Source organism: Stegodyphus dumicola, chromosome 5 (genome assembly GCF_044657685.1).
Source record: "Stegodyphus dumicola isolate Sdum_Otavi_A_Nest chromosome 5, ASM4465768v1".
Taxonomy (NCBI): Eukaryota; Metazoa; Arthropoda; class Arachnida; order Araneae; family Eresidae; genus Stegodyphus; species Stegodyphus dumicola.
Window position 1 is genome coordinate 122,251,255 of NC_140772.1, and position 17,984 is coordinate 122,269,238.

The window sequence follows — 17,984 nt, forward strand, 5'->3', positions numbered from 1 at the left end:
CATTCAGCTTGTGGCTGTTTCTGATGGTCTCCAACATAGTGTGAAGAATCTCGCATCCCCAGATTCTAGCATTGTGTCACTTGACACCACCATTCAAATGAAATGTGGCCTCATCTGAGAAAAGGACACATTTCAGATAGTCAATATTTTTTTCAATCTCACACAGCTTGGCAACAGCAAAGTCATAATGAGCAAGGCAATCAATCCAACAAACAAAGTAACAGTAAGCATGTACACCAAAACTTGAATATGTTACATGCATTTCAATATAAAAAATATTTGTCAATGTGTTACATTTTGTGCTTTATGAATATTTGTAATCAGAAAAAGAATTTTGGGACATATTGTATAGTGATCACTCGGTACAGTTCAAAAGCATGACAATGTAATAATAATAAATTAAATAAATAATAAATGAATAATTTATGCTAACATAACTTATTAACACAAATTTTGTAAAGTTTGAAGGCAACCCACATAGGTTCCTATTTTTGAAGTAACAAATTCTTCAGAATTTTTCTGCGCCTTCAAGAAGATGAAACAATGTCATCTTTCTTGAAATTTATAGTTTAATATAAAATTTAAGCAAACTGAGATATCTTTACCAAGTTTTTATTTTTAATTCCAGTAAAATTTTATTTTTAATTTAACCACTTAATTCTTTAACTAATTATAAAGCATACAAAATCTGTAAGTAAAGCAATACGAGTATGTTTAAAACAGAATTCTAGATCTTGAAGAAGAATTAAATTTTGATTAATCTTTAGTTGTATCTCACTGCTGATAATGGTTAAAAATATATAACATGTCATAGCTTTCAACCCTGAACATGAAAATTCAAAAGGTTTTTCAGACCCGAAATTGGGTGTTTCTGGAAGTTTTCTGCATTGTATGGTAGCACCTTTTCAAACGAACTTCAAACTGGCCTTGAAGACCCTTTATAATGGTTATTCAACTATTTATAATGATTCTGATGTAAAACATATTAATATTAGTTGGTAAGTTAAATTAAAATTTACTTTTTACTTGAATTTTTAGTATTACTTATGTATTTTTTTATAAATAGCATCTAGTTTCTTTTTGATTTATTTGCATAATTTGTGCCAGGGAAGTTTTTTTTACGCAAGAGTTTCTAAATTACTTTGGTTTTCTACTCTTAATTGACTTTAGTTATCCTAGTCTTTACTTGCTAATTTCTCTAAATTCCACTTGTTTAAATTTCTTTTTAGTAATTCACAATTTTTGGTTTTGAATTTTTCTTTTACCCTTGCCTACATGAATGACGAAACATGAATTGAATAACTGAAGAGTTAGGTTTGGAGGCAACTTCGCCTTGATAAGTCTGTCTCCTGCCTGCTCAACAATTATTCACTTATGCATTTTTATAAATTTTTAGGATTAAAAAAAAATTATTGGAATTACATATTATACATTTATTATATATTCATAGATTTTGATACTTGCACTTGATTTACATATGCTCTCAGAATTTAATGATATTGTAGATTATTATAACATAGCAATAATTAATCATTTATTTGTAATTCAAGTTCATTTAAAATTTAATCAACTTTAAATTTGCTTTTTACGAATAGAGAATGTTTTTTTAAAATTTAATATTTAATTAGATCTTCTAAACTTTAAATTAGATATTCTAAATTTTATGTCCTTTGGCTCTAATTTAATTTTGTAATTTTCTTACACTTTTATACTAAAAAAAATCTTGAGTAGAGAAGGAAGAGTTTAATTTAGTGCAGTACTTTCAAATGTGACAAATATTATATTAAATAATATACATACAGTTGTGTAGATAAACACAGTACTGTACTATTCACTGAAGTAAAACAAAATGAAATATAAATACTACCTAATTAAACATAGGCTGAATTTTCATAAAAGGTTCGATACTTACACTTACCTGGTGCAATTTAATGATTTTTTTTGTAAGTAAAAAGATAAGTTACTTGATGAGTGCAAGATTGTAGTTTTTGCACCTGTTTTTAAAAAGATTTCCAAACTATCAATATTTATTTTAAGTTGGCAAGCATTATCAACAAATGAGCATGTAAGCCTATTTTAGCAATTTAAAATGCAAATTTTAATTATTAAATGAGGATTATGTGATGCATTAAAAAACACATTACATTCATCTCCAGATCTTTCCGTAATTTTTTAGCATTCTTCTTCCAAGTACACAGTGCTCTGTTTTCACTTTAAAAAAATCAGAGAATTCCAGAGGCGGGAGGGCTGTGTGATCACCGAGGCAAGCGGCAGCACGATCGCTGCGCTCCGTAAAAAAGTGAAAATTTTTCCTTTCCTCTTGGTGATTATCAATTAAATTTCTTTGAAAAATTTTTTATTTTTCCTCAACAAAACCTATATCATTCCAATGAATTTCGGCTCCGATGTTGACGAGAATAAAACAGCGGACAATGTAAGGATATACTTCAAAAGACTGGAATTTTAAGATAAGTACTTTTCTTTCATCTAAACTAAATCAAATTTCTATAAATAAGTGCCTTTAAATCAATAAATCTTAATTTTTCATCAGTTTAAAGCATTAAAAAATACTTGAAATTGCCATTGCTTGTGGCTTCCTTTGTGTATCAACTCGAAACAGACGCCAGCATTATCAGTTCACCTCTGTCAACACTTACAAAGCCCTTAAGGAATCTCGAGAGAGGGAAAATTTGGGGATGAGAGGGATAATTTGGGCATCGCGCTATTTCCCTCTCGGATCTTCTGGATTCTCTTTTCTTTCTAGATCGCTTGAATATAGTTTCGCCTTTAAATAATATTATACCTCACCGATTTTTCTCATACTGTTCTTTGCTATCTGTTAAATGTCCATATGTAAGGGATGGTTTATTCTTTACCGCCTTAAATAAATTTTTAGAACTATGAGCTTATATAAATAACAGTGTGCCTCATTGTGTTATATTAACATTATTTAACTAGTAATAAATTATGATAGTAGAATAATTAATCTTGTAATAAATTATAATAGTTAAATTAATAAATACTGTTTAATTTGTGTTTTTAATACATATACTCAGTTATTTACACACATAAATATATATATATATTTTTTATTTTATTTTTTTATTTATTTATTTTTTTTTGGGTGTATGCGGTTGTGGTCTTGTATTGTATATGGTTCTATGTTGTTAGTCTGCTGCTGCTTTTTGAAAAATGTATGAAAATGTTGAGAATGAAAGTAGCATAAGTTACTTTGGTTAAATTAATATATACTTTTGTTTGACGACCTTTGTTGATATCTCAGGATGCAAGCATACATATTACTTTATATTCCATGCTAAATACCTTGATACGAAGCATTTTAACACCGTCAATATTTGTTTTTTCCCCAGTAACACATCTATTCACCATTACCAAACACACTCACTACACAAACACACCTGTGAGACACTATTTATTGTAAATGAAGACAGTTTCTTCTCCTTTTAACTACACTCATTAACACAATCGTATTTTAGGATATTTTCTACTTCTTTTCGTTTTCTTTCTATAGGCCCTTTTTTTTTTTTTTTTTCTTTTTCCCTCTATTATTTTTGGGCCATTTATTTAAAATTTTATTTTGTCCCATCTTTTCTTCCTGGCCTTTTGAACTCGTACAAGATGTACGAAGTTCCTTTTTACTCTCCTCAAATACGAAATTGCCCCTCTTTCTTTATACCTTTCCTCGCACCTATGCTTGATTTTTCGCCCATCGGTGCAGAAAGACTTAGCGGGTGCAAAACAAGACATCTGTCTACTTTGTCTGTCTGTCTGTCAGAATTCCAGAGGCTCGGCATTGCGCAAACCTCAGCAATACTGGCTACCTACCAAAATGTGTCTCCTCACTGTTCCCTTTAGAGGTTTTGTATCAAAATTCTGTATTTTTGCAGAAATTTTACTGCAGTTTCTTCCACTGCTGACAAATCCCACAAAAGCTATTGGATTTTGAAATACATTAAGAATACATACAAAAATGGAGACATTTCTTGACTGAAAGATTGTTATGAGCAGGGTTGCCTGAAGAATAGCTATGCACATGATTCCTAGAGTTTGCAACATTCGGAAAATTTGGTGACTTCTAAGAAGACAGTTGCAATAACACATACATACCAAAAGTTTTATACATACCATGTCTACAGAGATAAATCAGATAAAAAAAAAATTATTATGAAAAAGCATGCTGAAATTCACTACAGGTGGCAGAATCAAATTTTCACACTTTTAAGTTTCATTAATTCAATGAAGTTCATTTATTCATGGGGGGGAAAACTTTTCTTAATAAAAGTTTAAAATTGGGAGATTTTGTGGTCTAGCAGGAGGCTTGGAGATGCAACAAAAAAAGTCTCCCGATAAAACTTAAAGAGTTGGCATATCTTACATGTATATATAGAAAGAAAGAATAGCATTAATAAAACACCCACAAAATGTTTAAATATAGTACAGCTGAAAAATGTGTCCAAAAATGGAAACATTAGCTAAAATGTACTGAGGTATTATATAATCATTAACTTTCCAAGTGAGTGAACCATACATATAAGTTCACAAATAGTAGTTACAAAAATTGGACAAGCTAATTTCAAACCCAAAATCAAATTATGTGTTGGAAGCTGCAATAATTCAGTGGCAATATTTATTAAATACAAAATATACACAAAGTAAAAGAAAATCATATTCCCACTCAAATAAGGAATTGGTAAAAAATTGATTTTTTTTTTTTTTTTCCCTTTTGCAACGGCAAACTACTGCTGTAAAAATAGCTTGTTGAAACTCTCACCGACAACCACGTGATTTGCGCATGCGCGCAGCAAAACCTAAAACAGAACTTTTTTTAACTGAACTTTGAAAACTCGTGATGGACGTTTGAGTGAAACATGTAATCCTACTCTTCTGCGTTATATATATATTTTAGTTTAGTGATGTGATTGTAAATCAAATATCTTATTATTATCTTAGAAGCCTCTCTCTTTCTGTGAGTAGTGCATCGATGAATGAAATAAACACTCCCGATACGCCTTTGGATTAGAAAGAAGATCGACTAAAAGGTAAGCCTTTTTACCTTTTATTTTCTAAGAAATTATTATGATTACACATTTTTTGGCATCCCGTACCGCGAATGAAAGCAAATTGTTGATACTTGTTGAATTATTGAATACTAAACAATGACAGAATTCATCGATACATTGAAAAGGAAACGCGGCCACATAAGGGCTGCCGTTACAAAATTAATTGGCTGAATCGAAACTGAATTATCAAAAACAGAAGTGAATGCAGAGGAACTAGAAATTTCCTTAGAACTCTTAAATGAAAAATCGATCGAGTTAAAGCAAATAGATGCCGATATAGAAAAATTAATAGACATAAAGGATCTAGACCAGGAATTAAACGGTGTTGACGAATATCGTGAAAGAATAACTACATTTAAATACAAAGCTAACAAAAAATTGAAAGAAATTAATATAGAACAACAAAAATTTAGTGTGTTAAGAAGCACTGAACAGTTAAGTATTATAGAAAACATTAAAAGCGAAAATCATAATGTGAAGCTTCCTAAACTTACGATTCCGAAGTTTTATGGCGAGAGCTGCGAATGGCTGACATTTTGGAACACTTTTTCATTAGCCATACACCAAAATAAAACGCTTGACGCTATAAGCAAATTTAATTATTTGAAATCCCTTTTGGGAGGTAATGTTTATAACACCATTGACGGTTTCGATTTAACCGAAGAAAATTACGAAACTTCAGTTAAACTCCTCACAGAAAGATTTGGAAATAAAGATGTACTACTAAACGCCCATATAGACAAATTACTGAAAATAAGACCTCTAAAGGATTCTAATGACATTCAAAATTTCCAATTACATACAAAAACAGAATTAAAAGTTATTCAATTACATACAAAAACATATTCGATGTCTTGAATCATTAAATATGACCTCAGAAACATATGGAGCACCTATTTTGCTTAAAACATTGCCTGCAGATTTGGTTTTGGAATATAATAAAACACTTCGAAAATAAAATTACGATTTGAATCACCTAGTGGAATTTCTTTCTCAGCAATTAATTGCAAGGGAAAAGCTTTGCAATCGAAAGAAGCACCGTCAATTTCTCCTCATACAACCCCCTCCCCCGACAAACAAAACGCGAAAGCAAGCTGTCAACTTGGCATGATAAACGGGTACCAGATGTATCGTCTGCCTCGCAGTTGCTGTCTACAAATGAGAATCAAAATTATAAACATTCAAACTGCATATTTTGCGATTCAGATCATGAAAGTTATGAATGTCGGAATGCGAGTCGTTTAACCTTAGATGAAAAAAAGCAAAAATTGCTGAATCACGGATTCTGTTTTAAATGTTTGAAACGGAACCATATTTCCCGCTTATGCAAAACCAAAGTTAAATGTTCCATATGCGGTAAAGCTCATTTGTCAATAATGTGCAACTCTCACGGAAATAATTCTACAGACATTATTGGGGATGAAAATAATAAAAAAGACTGTGTTCTGACAAATAAATCTTGCATGCAGTTAGTAAATTTGCAAACTTTAATATTAAAACTTCGTGGGGATGGGATCGAAAAATATGTGAGAATTTTAATAGATAGTGGTTCCCAGCGATCCTACATTTCGAAGTATGCAGTTAGTATAATGAATTATAAAACAAGTGGTAAAGAAGAATTAATCCATGGTTTGTTCGGAGGAATTGAAAAGAAAGAAACTCATAGTAAATATTTAATTAGATTGAGTAGTCTTAAAGGTGATTATCACTGTAATTTTCAGGTTTTGGATCAGGATAAAATATGTACTGACATTCCTCAAATTCGTAGAGATACATATCTTATTGAACTGCGAAAACATGGAATTTAACTGACATGCAGAATAAATCTTTGATTTGATGTATGAAAAATCACCTTTAAAAATTCATGTTCTTTTAGGTGCAGATGTGGCAGGAAAGCTTCTAACAGGGAAAGTTAGACAACTAAAATGTGGGTTATCATGCGTACACACTAGATTAGGATGGACAATGATGGGGAAAAATGAAAAGCGTGAGTTCTCTGACAGTACGAAAACTGTATTGTCACTTCATGTTAATGATGCTAAAATTTCGGATTTACGGTGTCTTGACTCGTAATGATGCTAATGATGCTAAAATGATGCTAAAACTCGTTAATGATGCTAAAATTTCGGATTTACGGTGACTTGACTCTGCTACAACCCACACAAGAAAGGAAATTAATGAAATCGCTAAAACATAATTTTGTCAGTCATTAAAGAGAGATAGTGAGGGTAGATATCAGGTCTCTCTTCCTTGGTTAGAAGGGCATGAGGTTTTACCTGACAACAGATTATTAGCAGAGAAAAGGTTAAAATCCTGCATCAAAAATCTTCAGTCAAAAAACTGTCTGAAAGAGTATGAAAATATTTTTAGCAAATGGGCTGAAAAAGGTATTATAGAATCTGTTGAAGATAAGAAAACCAAAAATTGTCATTAACTACCACATAGGGCTGTAATTAAGCAAAGTTCAACCACAAAGATTAGACCTGTGTTCGATGCCTCAGCGAAGGAAAGGAATGGTGTGTCCTTAAATGACTGTTTAGAAAAGGGCCCAAATTATTTGGAATTAATACCGAGTATTTTAAACAGATTTCGCCTAGGTAAATACGGGGTTATCTCAGATATATGTAAGGCCTTTTTGCAAATAGGTGTCTGTCTTCGAGATAGAGACTTTCTTAGATTTCTCTGGTGGGAAGAAGGAGATTCCGAAAAATTTAAAATATATCGACATAAGCGCGTTGTGTTTGGCGTTAATGGCAGTCCTTTTTTTCTCGCCGCCACACTGAATTATCATCTCGAGAATGTTCCTGAACATCAACAAGAGGTAGCTAAGAAATTAAGTGAATCAATGTACGTCGACAATTGTGTGGCCAGCATTGATACTATTGAAGGACTAAACACTTTCATTAATGTGTCGAAGGAAATTATGTCGACTGCTAAATTTGATTTAAGGGGATGGTGTTACAATGAACCTAGCAATGAAACTTTAAAAGGAAATCCTTGCAATAAAGACTCCGATAAAACCGTATCAGTTCTGGGGTTGAAATGGAATTTATCAAATGACACTTTGTCCTGTGACTTTAAAGATAGTTCTGTGAAACAGCCTGTCAACAAAAGGAATATATTGTCAATAGTACACAGGATTTTTGATTCGATTGGTTTTACAGCTCCTGCTACTCTGATTCCTAAGCTAATGCTTCAAGAATGCTGGAAACAGTAGATTTCATGGGATAACAATTTACCTAAAAGCATTTCTGACAAATTTGAAAGTTGGAAAAATAAATTGCACAATTTGGAAAAAATAGCTATACCCAGAAGAATTTTTGCTGACTCCGAAAGAATTTCCGATTTATCTTATTAATGATATTTATCTTATTCCGATTTATCTTATTATTATTATCTCTTATTAACGTGTTTCGTGACTCGAGTAAATATGCCACATGCATATTTATGCGAAGCTGTAATGAAAATTCCGTTACATGTCAGCTCATCTCAGCTTGATCCAGAGTGGCACCTATCAAGCCGATTTCCATACCACGACTAGAGCTCTTAGCTTGTACGATTGGTGCTAGACTAGCACATCGTGTTAAGGAAGATTTGAGACTAGAAAGCTTGCCTATTTATTATTGGAGTGATTCTATGGATGCATTATTTTGGATAAAAAAGAATGAAAACCGGGCCGTTTTCGTTCACAATAGAGTGAAAGAAATCCGTACTCTAAGTAATCCAAACGACTGGAATTATATTCCTGGAACACTAAATCCAGCTGACCTCCCTTCCCGAGGATGCAGTCCGGAAACCTTAGTCAAATAGAAATGGTGGGAGGGTCCCGATTGGTTGAGAAATGATTCAGAAAAATAGCCTACCTCTGAAATTGTACTGAATTTTGACATTATAAATGCTGAAAGAAAGAAGACAATAATTTCTGCAGTTAATTCGAATGCTATGACTGAAGTTAATTTTGATAAGATTTCTTCGTACAATACCATTCTAAAGATAATATCTTGGATCTTCCATTTTGTTAAAAATGTCAGACTAAGTCCTAATGATAGAACTTATGGAACAATTACAGCGGAAGAAATTAAAGGAGCCGAACTAACTCTTTTGAGATTAGTGCACAGCAAATCATTTTCTGGATTAGATGACAAAAGATTACGTATACTTCAACCAATGATTGATTCTAACAGAATCCTTAGGGTTAAAACTAGAATTCTGAGAAGAGATGATGCAGAAAATTTTCGAGTTTCTATTATTCTTCCTTCAGATCATCCTATTGTAGTAAAATTAATTAGAGCTAAACATGAAATGAACAATCATGCAGGAGTACAATTTTTAATATCTGCTTTATGAGAACAATATTGGATTTTGAAAACACGAAAGACTGTCAAGAAAGTCATAAGAAGCTGTGTTGTATGTCAGAGGTTCGATACTAATTCTTTGAAAACACCCATTGCTGCTCTCCCTGAAGACTGAGTAAGAGAAGCAGCAGTCTTTGAGATTGTAGGTGTTGACTTGACTGGATCGTTGATATCGAAGGGAAATCAAAAATCATGGATAGTGATTTTTACCTGTGCTGTTTTTCGCGCAGTACATTTGGAATTGATTTTCTCGCTATCAACTGAAAGTTTTCTGCAAGCACCGAGACGTTTCATTGCTAGACGTGGAAGACCCCACACCATCTATTCCGACAATGGAACGAATTTCAAAGGAAGTGATAGATTATTCAAAAGCTTAAATTGGGATAAAATCTTAGAATAAGCTAGTATCCACAGAATTACATGGAAATTTCTTCCGCCATCAGCTCCCTGGTAGGGAGGATGGTGTGAGCGATTAATAGGAGTCCTGAAAAGAATCCTTCGCAAAGTTTTAGGACGATCATCTCTGAATCATGAAGAAATTATAACAATTTTGTGTGACTGTGAAACAATAACGAATAATCGTCCATTGACATATGTCTCGGAAGATGTTGAAGATTTATCTCCGATCACACCTTCCATGTTTCTCCATGAGATTCAACACATTGGAGTTCCTGATCTGGATAATATAAATGCGAAATCTTTAAACAAAAGGCTTATTTATCAACAAAAACTTTTACAAGATCTAAGTAAAAGATTTCGAATCGAATATCTCGGACAGTTACAGCAAAATTATGAACATGTAAAAGCTTCACAACCTCTGAAAATAGGAGATCTTGTTTTAGTGTCCGATGATAATAAGAAGCGAACAGACTGGATATTGGCGAAAGTAACCGAGGATTTTCAAATCTCGGGATGGACATGTGCGTTTAGTTAAGGTCAAGACTAAGCTTGGAGAAGTTTTGCGACCAACCAAGTGTTTGTATCCTTTGGAGATAACATCATCACATGAACAGTCTAGATTTAGAAATGTGGCAAGCAGCTCTTCTGGTGAACCAGAGACTTACTGCGATCCTGATATTCGTAATGACTTGCCTCAAGATCTTAATAGCGAAAAGATTCCATCGATGATTACAAGAACTGGTCGAATGGTAAAGCCTGTTCAAATGTTACAGTTTTAAATTTGATTTTTCAGCAAATTTAAAGCTGGGAGTATGTTGAAACTCTCACCGACAACCACGTGATTTGCGCATGTGTGCAGCAAAAACTAAAACATTAAACTAAAACTTTTTTAACTGAACTTTGAGAACTCGTGATGGACGTTTGAGTGAAACATGTAATCCTACTCTTCTGTGTTATATACTATATATTTTAGTTTAGTGATGTGATTGTAAATTAAATATCTAATTATCTTAGAAGCCTCTCTCTTTCTGTGAGTAGTGCATCGATGAATGAAATAAACACTCCCGGATATGCCTTTGGATTAGAAAGAAGATCGACTAAAAGGTAAGCCTTTTTACCTTTTATTTTCTAAGAAATTATTATGATTACACATAGCTAGTAAACAATACCAAAGAAAACAAATGGTACTCAACATAATCTCATAATCACTTTATCATTAAGTACCCCCCTAAAATGTGTTACACTCTGGCAACCATGCACATAATCACTCTTCAGACAACCATGCATATAACAATTCTTCAGCCAAACATCACCATTTTTGTACGAGTTCCTTTTGTTGTAATCAAAGTTCAAACATTTTTTATAGATGAACTGTGATACTTTTGCCTAAAATTTGATTTTAAAATATTTGCCACCAACAGAAAAGACTAAAGTAACATTTCAACAAGATTATAGCATTTTATGCAAAATCACTAAAGGGAATAATGACATGATGTGTTTGGTAAATAGTCGGTGAGCAATGAAAAGGGTGTGATATTGTCTGATTTTTTTTAAAAGTGAAAACAGATTAATGTGTACATGAACAGAAGACCAGCATAAATTACATAAGGATTTGCAAAAAAATGTTGAGTATTAATTTTTTATGTAGCATATAACCCAGTGGTTGCCAAACTTTTACGAGTCACTAGATCTTTTCTCAATTAAAATTTTTTCACGGTGCCCTCCCTACCCTAAGTAAATGTAAGGCTAATCATAAGTAAGAGATAAGAATAAATAAAACTCATGTATCTTAATTATTAAACATTTTTTGTTACTTTATTAACAATAAATTAATAATTAATGTGATGGATGAGACTACTAATCACAGCACACTTTCTCAAATCATGCAATTAAACTGGATATGGCCACTCTCATTTCCTTTTCCATATTGATTTTTGCTCTATATTTACTTTTATTATAGCAGCTGCCAAAAATCCAGCTTTGCATAATACGACATCAAAAATGGAATTAAAATCCACTGAGTCTCATCACTTAGAAAGGGATGTTCATTTTTTATCGAAATCAAAACTTCTACCAATTCCTTGCTGCCAAATTCTGCTTTCAAACTATTGTCGCAAAACAACTCGGTAAGATTCTTTCTTCTGCAGAAGTAAACTCAGATGAAACAACAGTGTTAAATAGATTTGAATCCACGCAAACCTCTCAAAATTTTCATTGAGGAAGCATTTCTCAAACTAGACAATTAGCTGTGATAAACATCCTTCAAACACAGTTCTTCAGAATGATCAAGTTCATTTGACATAAAAAATTGCTGCAATCTTATAAAACAACCTTTGCCTGCATTTTGATCCAATTTTCTTCTTCACAGTTAAGAGTTTTTTTATAAAAGCTGATGCTTTTTCTGTTGACTTCAAAAGGTGCATGTTTTTTCCCTGATGACAGAGAGTAGGAGAATTCACCTTTTCAAAAATTAGGCATAAGTATGTCAATTTTATTAAAAAATTGGGATCAATAAAACCGTCTGCATCTTTGTACCATTTCCTTTAAGGAGAATAAATATTTCTACCTGCGTTGAAAGGTATGTGATAAAACATTACCACGATAGAGCTATTTTGCATTGCTATAGTACAACAAAGATGAGTGTTTGGCTTCCATATCCTCACTTACTTTTTTTAAAAAAACATGCTTTCAGTGGAGAAGATTTTATAAAATACAGTCAAAAGTCGTTAATCCAGACACCCATAATCCGAAATGATCTTTAATCCGGACCTCAAAGCTACAAACTTTCTGCGCATGCTTCAACGTATAATGCATTCACGCATGCGCGTAATACTTTTACGCAAACGCATATGCGTGTGCGCATAATACGTTTACGCATGCGCGTTTAATGTATAACGGACGGTATAAGCTAAGCTAAAATTATCTATTTCAGTTAATGTTGCAGATTGTGTTGTTCCTTAATCTTCTAATTGGATCCGGCTTATTATTTTTTGCAGACTGTTAGAGCAATTTTATAAAGGTAAGCTTGAACTTTCGATTAAGTCAAATAGAATTTCTGATGGTGGAGCTGCCGTAGGATCTACAAAGCGAAAGTATGTTTCGATGCCCATCAAACATAAAGTGGAATTGCTGCAAAAAAATGTATAAAGGCACATCCTTTCATTTTCTAAGAATTCCGAAATCTGTTTATCAATTTCACGTTATCAAATTTAGTTAAGCTAAATGTCTCGCTTCAATCAATTAGGAAGGTTTTTACAATATTTTGCTGCATCTCTGTGAAGAGCCAGCAGCTCTCCAAGGCGCGGTAGTACACAATTTGGGAACCACTGATATAATTGCTATTTAAAATCAAAATTTATGTTTTAAATTGCTAAAGTATGTTTTCTTTTGATATGATGATAATGTCTGCCCACTAGCAATAAATGTCAATAGTTTGCAATTTTTTTTTAATTGCAAAAATTGCCAAATTGCACGATTGTGGTTGAATTAATTCGTAAGTACCAAACAATTTCACAACAAAAATTGCTGCAATACAAAAATGCAAAAAATAATAAAAGGCAAATGGACTTTACATCTACTGGTACTCCTTCATCAGGGGATTAGTGTAGCAAGAGAAGTACAAGAAAAAGCCTGTTTCTAAGCTGACAAATGTGCAAATACATGAAATTAATATTAAATTAGAAAAATAAAAATTAAAAATTTTAACTTAATAATATGTGCCTCCATCAATGCAGCTCCTACAGTTTGGGGTGGAAAAGGCACTTTATTCTAATTCGAACAAAGTGTATAAAACAAACAAACAAACAAAGAACAAAGTGTATAAATTCGAAAAAGTATATAAAAACAAAGTGTAAACGAAAATTGAAAAATCAATACAAATTTACATTTTTTATCTTTCTTATATTTTAAATTATATATGTATGTGTGTGTGTGTATCAAAATATGCTTTTTATATTTCTAACATATCTTAAATAGTCTTACATCTTAAATTATATTTTTTTATCAATCTATCTATTTATATACACATACATACACTGACAGAAAAAAAATCCCAACACCAAGAAAAAAATTACTGTAAAGCACTGAAATTTCGGCAATACATTTACTTAAGTAACATATTTAATTGATTAAATTTTCAAAATCACAGGTTAGTTTGACCATGGCAAAGCACTCGAGGGTTATCTGCCTAAGGAGTAGGTATGCCATATACAGTGAAATGTCTTTAATCCAGATTCGTTGGGACTTCGGCGATTCCGGATTATAGATCATCAGTTTAAATCTGGTAAGATGGCATGCAGAAATTATAAAATTAAAAATATGAAACCGCAATTTATGAAATAAAGAGCAATTATGATCTAAAGGGTATCAAAATTTACAAAAAAAAAGTTTAATATGTATTTGTTTACTTTATTAAACATTTCTTTCAATGCGCACATGCATAAAGCATACATTACACATAGTCGACATTAGAAAATTGCAACCAGAAAACTATTAAATGTGTATTCGTGATATTTATAATGACGAGGAATTTCATTTAAATCATATCAAAGACGGAGTACATCGAGATGAAATACTACATTTAGTAAGGAATTATAAGCTGAATAAAATAAAAACATCTGCCCTGAAGATAAGGATAGTGCTGACAGATCAACTTCCAGTTCATTGCGCACCGCGTCGTCCCCCCCCCTCAGAGCCACGTGAAATTGATAAACAGATTTCGGAATGGTTAGAGAAACAAAGGATATGCCTTTATCCATTTTTTGCAGCAATTCCACTTTTTGTTTGATGGACATCAAAACACGCCTTCGCTTTGTAGATCCTTCGGCAGCTCCAGAATTGGAAATTCTTTTTGACATAATCGAAAGTTCAAGCTTACTTTTATAAAATTGCTCTAACAGGCTGCAAAAAATAATAAGCTGGATCCAATTCGAAGATTAAGGAACAATGCAATCTGCAACATTAACTGAATTAGATAATTTTAGCTTAGCTTATACCGTCCGTTATACATTAAACGCGCATGCGTAAATGTATTATGCGCATGCGTAAATGCATATGTGCATGCGCAGAAAGTTTGTAGCTTTGAGGTCCAGATTATAGATCATTTCGGATTATGGACATCCGGATTAAAGACTTTTGACTGTATATGTGTGTGTGTGTGTATTTATATTTTTTATCTTTCTAATACATGCAAATTTTCTTACATCTTAAATTATATTTTTTTAAATATCTATCTATTTATACATATACACTCACACTGACAGAAAAAAAAATCCCAAAACCAAGAAAAAATTACTGTGGAGTACTGAAATTTCGGCAATACATTTATCTAGGTAACATTATTTAATTGATTAAATTTTAAAGATAACAGGTTAATGCACAAGCATGAGAAGAGTAATTTCAAATGTGAAATGTTGGTACATTTAAACTGGTGTAGCCACCAGAATTTTTAATGCAAGCATACAAATGTTCATGCATTGTGTTGTACAGGGGCTGGATGTCAGTTTCTGGGATGGAGATCCATGCCTGTGTATTTATATTTTTTATCTTTCTAATACATGCAAATTTTCTTACATCTTAAATTATATTTTTTTAAATATCTATCTATTTATACATATACACTCACACTGACAGAAAAAAAAATCCCAACACCAAGAAAAAATTACTGTGGAGTACTGAAATTTCGGCAATACATTTATCTAGGTAACATTATTTAATTGATTAAATTTTAAAGATAACAGGTTAATGCACAAGCATGAGAAGAGTAATTTCAAATGTGAAATGTTGGTACATTTAAACTGGTGTAGCCACCAGAATTTTTAATGCAAGCATACAAATGTTCATGCATTGTGTTGTACAGGGGCTGGATGTCAGTTTCTGGGATGGAGATCCATGCCTGCTGCACTTGGTCAGTCACTACATGGACGGCTAATGTTGGTTGTGGATCACACTGGAGTTGTCGTCCAATAATATCCCATACACGCTCCACTGGAGAAAGATCTAGTGGTCTATCAGGTCAAGGCAACATGTTGACACTACTGACCATGCAGGGTTACAACAGTGGTACGAGGGCGAGCATTATCCTGCTGCAAAACACCTCTTTGTATGTTGTTCATGAAAGGCAGCAGAACAGGTTGACGTAAAAATTTGCAGTCAGAATACATGGGATAACTATGAGAGTGCTGCTGTTGTCATATAAAATTGCTCTCCAGGCCACAACTCCAAGTGTAGGTCCAGTGTGTCTAGGTCGCAGACAGGTTGGTTCCAGGCGCTAAACTGAACTCCTTTTAATCAATGCACAGCCATCACTGGCATCAGAAAACACAACAGATCTCCACTTAATCCTCTAAAGAACACAAGCTTGACACCACTGATGTCGCAAACAGCAGTGGTTTGGAGTCAATGACATGCACACTACAGGGCATCTAGCTCGAAGCTGTCTTTCAAGTAACCAATTAGTAACAGTTCGTTGTATCCAGCAGCTCGAATTTCGGCTGCTCGTAGTATGATGTGCTACAGCCATATGTCAAACACGGCAGTCTTCAATCTCAGTAGGGCCGTGCCAGCTGACTGGAACCCGGCCTTCTTGAGCCTAGTACCTTCCCTTGACAAACAATCATGCACAGTGAATACATTCCTCCCAAGATTTCTATAATATCAAAGAAAGAAAATCTACCTTCTTGTAGCTCTATTACACAACCTCATTGAAACTCACTGAGATGTTGTACTTCTTCATCTTATTAAAGGCATTCTTGACCAACATCAACTCACTACTTCAAATATCAATGATATTGTTGCGTGCGTACAGGTTCGTTACAAAATGAATGCACAAGTCCAATAAAAAATTAACAAAAAATTTATTATTATCACGAAATGCTTAAATTCTCTCAGATATTCTTTCAGTTTTACAATATCTCACAGTAGTTATCTTCTAACTACTCAAACGTTCAAAAGAACTTAATTCAAAACAGCTAAAGAAAGCTAATCCGCGAATTCGCTACAGTCAACAAGAGCAGTTTTCTAAACAACAACAAACTAAGTAACTACTACGAACTGAGAGGTTTTCCTCCTTTTATAAGATTTTAAAATCGTGCGTGAGAATTTTCTAGTACTTTCTCGAAATCAAAAAGAGATATTTATTAAATGTTACATGCACACGCTCTTGTATTTTCAATTTTCCGGCTTAGCTTTCTTTTAATAGTCGTCACGCGCTGCACTGCGCGGGAAATAAAACCATTTAATTTACCATTCAACTAACATAAGCTATTTAAATACCAAATCCGTAACACTGCCCCCTTCCCAAGGACTGCACGCCCCTGGCAGTACAAACCCTGGACAGGAAGCCAACCTTACAACTGTGGCATAAATGCAATAATAAGCATTACATTACAATAATAAACAACATGAACAATAAATGCAATAAATAAAACAAATCAAATGCTGTCAAATACAAATCAAATACTAAATACACATTTAGAAACAAAAAGGACCATGGTCTTGCACTATTTACAATTATTTACATTACATACTATGGCCATAGTAATGAGCTAACCTGTCGTAATGAACGACTTTAGGTTTAGAGCTCGATGACTTACGGATCCGAACCACGACGTCATTCGTTTTGTTTAGGACTGCGTAAGGACCATCCCAAGGTGACTGTAATTTCGGACAGAGTCCTTTCGGACAAGTCGGATTCCACAACCAAACCTTGTCTCCTTTGTTGAATGTATGTCCAGTAGCTCTCGTGTTGCATCTGGTCTTCACTTTCTCCGTCGCCAAGTTCACTCGCTTGCGTGCGGAACGGTGCATCTCTTCAAACTGGGCCTTACTTTTCCGTCGATGTCGATCTTGTCACCGGACACGGTCTGGAGGGTAACGCAGGGCGGTGTCCAGATAAGTTTGCTTCCCAGTTGTTGAGCCAAATCTTTTTGGATGACGGTAACGTTGGCTCCTGTATCTATCGCCATATTGCAGGGAACTCCATTAATATTCCCATTGATGGACAGTCCGTTACTGTTGCCACACACTGTAGAAATCTCAAGCGCTTTAAAACAGGGTTTTTCATTATCTGGCAACATAAGTTCCTCGATATGGCTATTAATTTTTTTCTGCATCGTTGCTGGGAAATAGTCTTAATTTCCGTGCTCTGGGG

General features: G+C 33.4%; 1 long non-coding RNA gene across 3 annotated transcripts in view; it reads left to right on the plus strand.

The window, feature by feature from the left end:
* LOC146997215 (uncharacterized) overlaps positions 1-10,940 on the plus strand; it is a 28,148-nt gene extending 17,208 nt beyond the window's left edge. Inside the window, exons 2-3 of one of the 3 annotated variants that reach the window (XR_015041211.1) lie at positions 4,972-5,060; positions 10,850-10,940. This is a non-coding gene — a long non-coding RNA (uncharacterized LOC146997215). The other 2 variants (XR_015041213.1, XR_015041212.1) reach the window with 2 other exon arrangements.
* Positions 10,941-17,984: the final 7,044 nt, after the last annotated feature.